Source organism: Carlito syrichta, unplaced genomic scaffold, assembly GCF_000164805.1.
Source record: "Carlito syrichta isolate Samal-C Ts95f unplaced genomic scaffold, Tarsius_syrichta-2.0.1 Scaffold307028, whole genome shotgun sequence".
Classification (NCBI taxonomy): domain Eukaryota; kingdom Metazoa; phylum Chordata; class Mammalia; order Primates; family Tarsiidae; genus Carlito; species Carlito syrichta.
This window is the reverse complement of record NW_007251124.1, coordinates 836,643-844,472: the sequence shown is the minus strand read 5'-3', so window position 1 is coordinate 844,472 and position 7,830 is coordinate 836,643. Positions and strand designations below refer to the sequence as shown.

The following is a 7,830-nucleotide window of genomic DNA, read 5'->3' as shown; positions in this document are numbered from 1 at the left end:
TTAATGATAAAGTTGATTCCAGAAAAAAATCTTTGGTGGATGAAACTATCAGATAAGGCTAATAGAGTACTTTACATAGAAGGCTCCATCTATTAAATATTAGACCTGTTGATCAATCTTAGCATCACAAAGAGTAAAACAAACATGTGCCTCCTGATGTGCAGTAAAAAGGACATAGCATCACCTAAGAAGAATTCTTACTAAAAGAGGTAAACCTAACTCTAATCAAACCTCTAGAGCTAATATCTAGTTTACAGAAACTACAAGGCTAGAGAAACTAATTAAATGAGGACACAGACAAATCTAGCATGTGGAACATTCAGGACAAATGACCCAATTTGTTCAATGACTATTGTTTTTTGTTGTTGTTTTGTTTTTTGGGGGGTTTTTTGAGTTGGAGTCTCTGTTGCCGAGACAGGTGTGCAGTGGCAGCTCCCGGCCACTGCAGCCTCGACCTGCTGGGCTCCGGTGATCCTTCCACCTCAACCTTCCGAGTAGCCGGAATTACAGGCACGCGCTACCACGCCCAGCTGATTTTTTTATTTATTGTAGAGTTGAGGTCTCGCCAAGTTGCCCAGGCGGGTCTCGAACCTGCGGGCTCAGGCAATCCACTCACCTCAGCCTCCCAAAGCGTGGGATTACAGGCTGAGCCACCGAGCCCGGCTGTTCAATGACTATTGTATGGGAGGCAAAATAAAGAATGGAAAGAGGAATTATTCTAGATCTGAATTTTTTAGTAATTAAGAGATAAACCAAATTAAACATGTAGACTTTAGATTGTGAGTCAAAAAATACAAATATAAGAAGCTTATTTCTATATTTAGAGAAATTTAATACAGACTTGGTATTAGATGGTAACAAAGAGTTGTTAACTGATACAACACCATTGTGATTCCATAAGAAAATGTCCATTTTTTTTAAAAGAAATGCATAATGAAGTTGCAATAACAAATTTGGGTTTTGCTTTAAAATATTTCAGAGCCGGACTCGGTGGCTCAGCCTGTAATCCTGCGCCTTTGGGAGGCTGAGGTGAGTGGATTGCCTGAGCCCGCGGGTTCGAGACCCGCCTGGGCAGCGAGACCTCATCTCTACATTAAATCAAAAAATCAGCCGGGCGTGGTAGCGCACGCCTGTAATTCCAGCTACTGGGAAGGCTGAGGCGGAAGGATCGCCGGAGCCCAGCAGGTCGAGGCTGCGGTGGGCGGGAGCGGCCACTGCACTCCAGTCTGGGCGACAGAGTGAGACTCCAACTCAAAAAAAAAAAAACAAACCCAAAAAATATATATATATTTCAGCAATGAGCTAGGCTCGGTAGCTCAGCCTGTAATCCCGCGCTTTGGGAGGCTGCAGTGAGTGGATTGCCTGAGCCCGCGGGTTCGAGACCCGCCTGGGCAACTTGGCGAGACCTCATCTCTACAATAAATCAAAAATTACCGGGGGTGGGGAGGGGTTAGCGCGCGCCTGTAGTTCCAGCTACTCGGAAGGCTGAGGCGGCAGGATCGCCGGAGCCCAGCAGGTCGACGCTGTAGTGGCCGGGAGCGACCGCTGCACTCCAGTCTGGGCGACAGTGAGACTCCAACTCAAAAAATAAAATAAAATAAAATATTTCAGCAAGAAAAGTGAAGGAGATGGATGAAACAAGTGTGGCAGAATGTCTTTCTTTTAAATGTGAATGATGAGTATATGGGGGTTCGTTATGCTCTCAACTTTGTGTAGGCTTAAAATCGTCTTAATTCATTTGCTTTTGAAAAAGACATCCAATTGTGTTCCTAGGTTAATATTTAAAAGTAACTCTGCAGCTCTTTCTGTGACACCCAGAACCAGAGGGCTGCCTCGGTACCCAGAGACCCAACCAGGTACCCGCAGATGCCGTGGGGAGGCGTCACCCCAGATCCAACTCGGATATCTTCGGGGCCTGAAGAAGATGAACAAGCTTCAGCTCTTTTGTCAGGTTTTAAACTTTGCCATGATCTCGTCTTCGGCATTAATGACCAGAGAAGGCCTGATCGTGCTCACTGGCGGGAGAGCCAGATGGTTGGTGGGGCAGAACGGAGCCGTCTTCCAGAGGAGAGACCTGCTCCTCACAAATTTCCGGGAAGACCCCATTAGAGCTGGTGAAATCATTGTTTTTCAAGTTGAAAAATGAGACATTCCAGTAGTTCAGAGTTATCAAAGTTCGTGAAAAAGATAATGGAGACATCAAATTTCTAACTAAAGGAGATAATAATGAAGTTGATGATAGAGGCTTGTACGAAAAAAGCCAGAATTGGTGGGAAAAGAAGTGCTTGGTGGGAAGAGCAAGAGGGTTACCATATGTTGGCATAGTCACCATAATAATGAATGACTCCCCAAAATTCAAGTGTGTTCTTTTGACTGTAACAGGGGTATACGCTTATGTGTTATTAAAACGTGAATCTTAAAACAAGAAGCAGTTCCTGGGAACGAATTGAAATGAATTTTGTTGAAAAAAAAAGAAAAACGAATGCATTTAAATGTTCCACTTTCTAAATAAAAAGAAGCAATGTGGAGACGTTTTTTATCTTTTTCAAATAAATAATTCATTAGTAAAGGGAAAGAAATAAAAGTAACTCTTTCACATATGTGTCACAAAACTTCGGTCCAACTTTATCCAGATCTCCCTCCAAGACAACAGATCCACACGGCAAGGCTTCTGCAAGCTTGGCCCCCTCCGCCCTACACCAACGCGCGCGACCAGAGGCAGGCTGAACCGGCCCGAGGGAGGGCGCAGTTCCCGGGGACCGCCTCCACCAGCGAGCTGAGCCGCGTCCTAGAAAATCACCGGAAATGATTATTGGCCGACCTGGAAGTGGAGCTACTCTGTATTTCTCTTTCTCATTTCTGGGGGCGAGTATCAGCGGGAAGGTTCGTGCCTCGGGTCGGCGCGGGACAGGACCGGCGACCGAGCGGGGAGGAGCCAGCGCCGTCGCCAGCTTCTCTTAAATACCCGGACACCCGGGTTGCGGGCGGGGAGGAGGCGGGTATTGCGGGTCAGTTTGGGGGAGGGGGTCCACTGCGGTCTCCTCCCTCAAAGTCCCCAAGATGCGCTCTTCCCGCTCATTTTTTCCACCTCCTGCCAGAGTCCCCTTTTGCTCCCAGAGTCCCCTGACTCGTTCTTTTTATTCTCCCCAACATCCATCCATTCATTCCGGCAATTTTTAATCCAGCGCCTACTGATGTAAACACTGTTTTAGGCGTTGGTAATAGAACAGTGAACAAGACGGACAAAAATCCCTGCCCTCATGGAGCCTAGGAGCCTACATTTTAGTGTTCATATAGTTATAGAACAACTAGAAACAATGGTATCTAAGTAACTTATGCACCATGTTGGAAAGTGATGAAGTGCTATAGAAAAAGAGTTTATGTAAAGAAAGGTAAGGCGTACCAGGATTGGAAGGAGGGGTTAGATTACAATTTTAAATAAGGTACTCATTGGAAAGATGACATATAAGCAAATACTTGAAGGAGGCAAGATTATTAGCCATGGGGATAGCTTGAAGTGAAGGGAACAGCCCGCAGAAAGGCCCTAAGACGGAAATGTGCCCAAGATGGAAAAGAAAGAAGGTCACTGTAGCTAAAGAAGATTGAGTGAGGGGAAGATTAGGTCAGAGGTAATGGTCACATCCTATAACCTCGTATGCCTCTGTAAGGACTTGAGCTTTTATTTTGAGTAAGTTTGAGCTGTCGGAGCATTTTGAGCAGAGAGATAAGAATGATCCAACTTAAATTGAAAACACGCATTCAGACTGCTCTATAAGGAGAGACAGGAAGAAGGCAAGGATAGAAGAAAGGAGACTAGTTAGAAGCTACCGCAGCAATGGGATAGAGGGAAGATAGCAAGTGATGGCTTAGACCAGGATGGTATTCTGGATATATTCACATTTTCAATTTGTCTTTCTGTGCTCTCTCATCTCCCACAGATGCCTCAAGTTCTCAGTGACTCCCTCTTTTTTCCATGGTTACATTCCTCTCTTCTTTTCCCTTCACCAAATATGCAGGAAAACAAAATGTGAGATCACAATTGGTTTAATGTTGCTGATAAACCCCAAATCCAGGGCACTGTTTGACACATCAAACCCAACAGCAGCTTCCCTGTGGGTCAGGAAGAGCCCTTTGGCTGGCACCACCAAAAAGTGTGTCCTAAAAAGGAGAGTGACATCAACAGGAACCACTTCACATCTTGTTTGGGAGCTGGATCTGACCATTAGGAAGAAACCAGGAGAGTGGTGGAAGACCCAAAAGAAAGCTGGGTAAAAAGATGCAGGAGGAAAGAAAAAGAGGGTCTGCAATACATCACAAGGAGGAAGAAGAGGTAAATCCAAGAAAGGAGAGAAGCAGTGGGAATGGTGTGGTAGGTCTGAAGTCTAGGTTTTGTTGGACTTCTCTCCTTCTAGATATGATGTTTCCTGCTTGACCTGGTGATTATTAAAGCTTTGTATTGTAGAGAATAATTGGATGCCATTTCTATTTTTCATAAGATACTAGGAACTAAGTAGGATTTTCTCCTCTGTTTGGTATTTATTGGAGACAGTTCCCAATGATAAACCTTTATGGTTGACTGTATCTTTCTATGTATTTTCCTCACCTCCATAATCTCTCTGAATTCATTCTATGCCCTGCAATAGGTTGTGCCATCAGATGAGAGTTCAGGACCACCAAGTCAGCTGCTTTGGAACCCCACTGGCACCCAGCTTCTTCAGGAAAGAGGTAAGGCACACAGGGTACAATGGCAGGAATCATGGCAACTGAGAAAGAGTAGGGATACAGAATGGGTGGAGAATGCCTTCCCAGGGCCTGAAAATATGTTCATATTGAGCATTTATATAAAGTCTTTTGTAGTTTCCGTGCTACACTTGGATCAGTATCAACAGGAACTAGCTTTCTCCATTTTTGCCGTCATCTTAAATTTGGAAAAGAAAAGAATTTGTAAAACAATTTATCAAAGAAATTGAATAAATTTAATTACTACTGTATGTATAACTTGATGTATATGATAAATAGCATAGAATATTTGTACAAAAATATTTACACTATAAAACTTGTGGTATAATTCACTAACTCCTACCCAATCACAATTTTTCCAACATGTAAAATTTGAAAATATATATTTTTACTTCTGTAGAACTTTTTGGAACTCTAACATTTTAAAATTATAGCATAGATACCTGAGAAAATAAGATAAAGCAGTGGCAAAAGAAGGAGCAAAGGATTTCCCATGAAGCTTGTGCTCTTTGGTGGCATATGTGAAGAAAGTGGTTAAGGTATGAATAAAACGAGCTTGTGGAGGTAGGATCTAGGAGATGGTATTTAGTAATTCTGGAGTCATAATATGAGATTCAAAAAGACATAGACTTTTGTACAGAGGACTAGTGACACCCAAAGCCTTTATAGTATATGTTATCTGCAAAACGAAAGGCAAAATGTATTTCTAGCTATATTGTTGATACTTTTTCCAGAAGAAGAATCCTGAATTGTCTATTGTACAAGGAATCATAAATGAAAATTAATAATATAGAACATTTTATATATTTAGAAGCATAAAATAATAGATATTGGTAAACTGGGGTGCTCATTGTGTTTGGTTTTTTGTTTTGTTTTTGAGTTGGAGTCTCACTCTGTCGCCCAGACTGGAGTGCAGTGGCCGCTCCCAGCCACCACAGCCTCGACCTGCTGGGCTCCGGCAATCCTTCCGCCTCAGCCTTCTAAGGAGCTGGAACTACAGGCGCACGCTACCATGCCCGGCTAATTTTTTTTTTATTTATTGTAGAGATGAGGTCTCGCCAAGTTGCCCAGGTGGGTCTTGAACCCGCAGGCTCAGGCAATCCACTCACCTCAGCCTCCCAAAGCATGGAAATACAGGCTGAGCACCTAGCCCGGCTTGTTTTGTTTTTTTTAATATAAAAATGTAAACACACTTATGATTCACATCTGACCTGACTCTACCAGTTCCCTTTTCTTAAAAGGTCTTGAATTCTCCTCCCATGGTAGATTTTCAGTATTGTAAAATCTACAGTTAACTGATATATAATATAAGTATATTAATCTCATCTCAGAAAATATGTGTATGCTGCCTTAACACATAGTTTTATATTGTTGTTTTTGCATGTATCCTGTCTGCTAAGTTCACTTTTAACTTGAAAGGAGACTGACCTTTCCAATTGTAAATCTAGAAAATGAAACTTAAGAATCACACTGTAAGTTGTCAAACTTTCCACTGCATGAAGAGGCTGTGGTAAAAACTAACAGGATTTATGTGAAGAGCAGTTTGAGTTATATAGGGATATGCTTTTTCGAAACGTATCCAGTGGTGCGCTTAAGATGTACGCATTTCACTATATGTGAATTTTACCTTAAAAAAATAATAATAATGTAAACAAATACTAAACTCCAGTTAATGATACACATACTTAAGTGTTTAAGTGTGAAATGTACTGGTGTTTTCAACTTACCTTGCAATGCATAAAGAAAAAAAAGATTAATGAACAGATAACAGAATAGATGGATAAATATATAATAAAGCAAATACTTCAAAATGTTTGCTGTAAGATGTAACTGGTTGGTATATGGATATTTACTATTCAATATTTTCAACCTTTCTGTGTATTTGAAAATATTCATAATAAAATATTGGTTGGAAAAAACCCGATTGAGAGCTTTAAGTTTGTTATGTTATAAGGAAAGAACTGTTATGTAACATTGCAGGGCAAAACATGTGTCTGCTTGTGAGTTCTGTGCTGTCCAGGTGATTTTAGGACTTTTTTAGAAAAAGAGTTATAAAGGGACTTGGGGCTTTTAGAGTGAGACTATGGAAAAACTGAGGGGAACCACCATTAGTGAGACACAGCCTTCATCTTGGTCAAAAACTAAGTAGTCTAGACCAAAGAAGAGTCTTGGGAAATATCTGTGGGTATAAATCAGTTCAGCTCTAAATTAGGGTTCTGATAAAATCTGAATCATAGTTTTGGGGGCCTGAGACCAAAGGGTGATTTCTAAAGTCTTACCAGTAGATGACTTTGACTCTGCTGGTATCTTTTTTTTTTTTTGAGTTGGAGTCTCACTCAGTCGCCCAGACTGGAGTGCAGTGGCTGCTCCCGGCCACCGCAGCCTCAACCTGCTGAGCTCCGGCGATCCTCCTGCCTCAGCCTTCCAAGTAGCCAGAATTACAGGCATGCGCTACCACGCCCGGCTGATTTTTTTTTATTTATTGTAGAGATGAGGTCTTACTGCCCAGGTGAGTCTCGAACCTGCGGGCTCAGGCAATCCACTCACCTTAGCGTCCCAAAGGCGCGGGATTACAGGCTGAGCCACTGAGCCCAGCTTCAGAAAACAACCATTCAAACTTGAACTTGGGGATGTGTTGATAAACTATCAAGAAGGAAAAGTCTTGTTTCCTGATGTTTTGGTATTAGAAAAAAAAAAAGAAAGATAAGTTGCCTTATGTATTGAAGGTACAGCAAGGTTGAGATGACCTGCAAGGAATAAAATAGGGCCCAATTAATTAATAATGTGAAACTGTACTGCTCCCACATCTGTATGGATTATACCTGGAAACTTGGACACTCTGATAAAGTTTATCTTGTATTTTAAAATGCTATGTGTGCTATACTTCTTTAATGTGGGGAAAGTGGCTTAGTAGTAGGGAATTAGTAGGAGAAAAAGTTCGAAATCATAGAGGAAGAGTAATTCTTCTTTAATAAGAACAAGGAAAAAAGTTCTAGTAAACTAACTGGCGATAGACCAGACATTAAGTTACCTGAAGAAATAAGCTTTGAGCCTATCCCTAATTATTTCTGTTCGACCTCCACCCCCCCA

The 7,830-nt window shown here is 41.9% G+C and overlaps 1 pseudogene; it reads left to right on the top strand.

Annotated features, from left to right (window-relative positions):
- The window catches only part of LOC103266144, a 5,757-nt pseudogene extending 3,337 nt beyond the window's left edge, over positions 1–2,420 (top strand).
- The last annotated feature ends 5,410 nt before the right edge of the window (positions 2,421–7,830 follow it).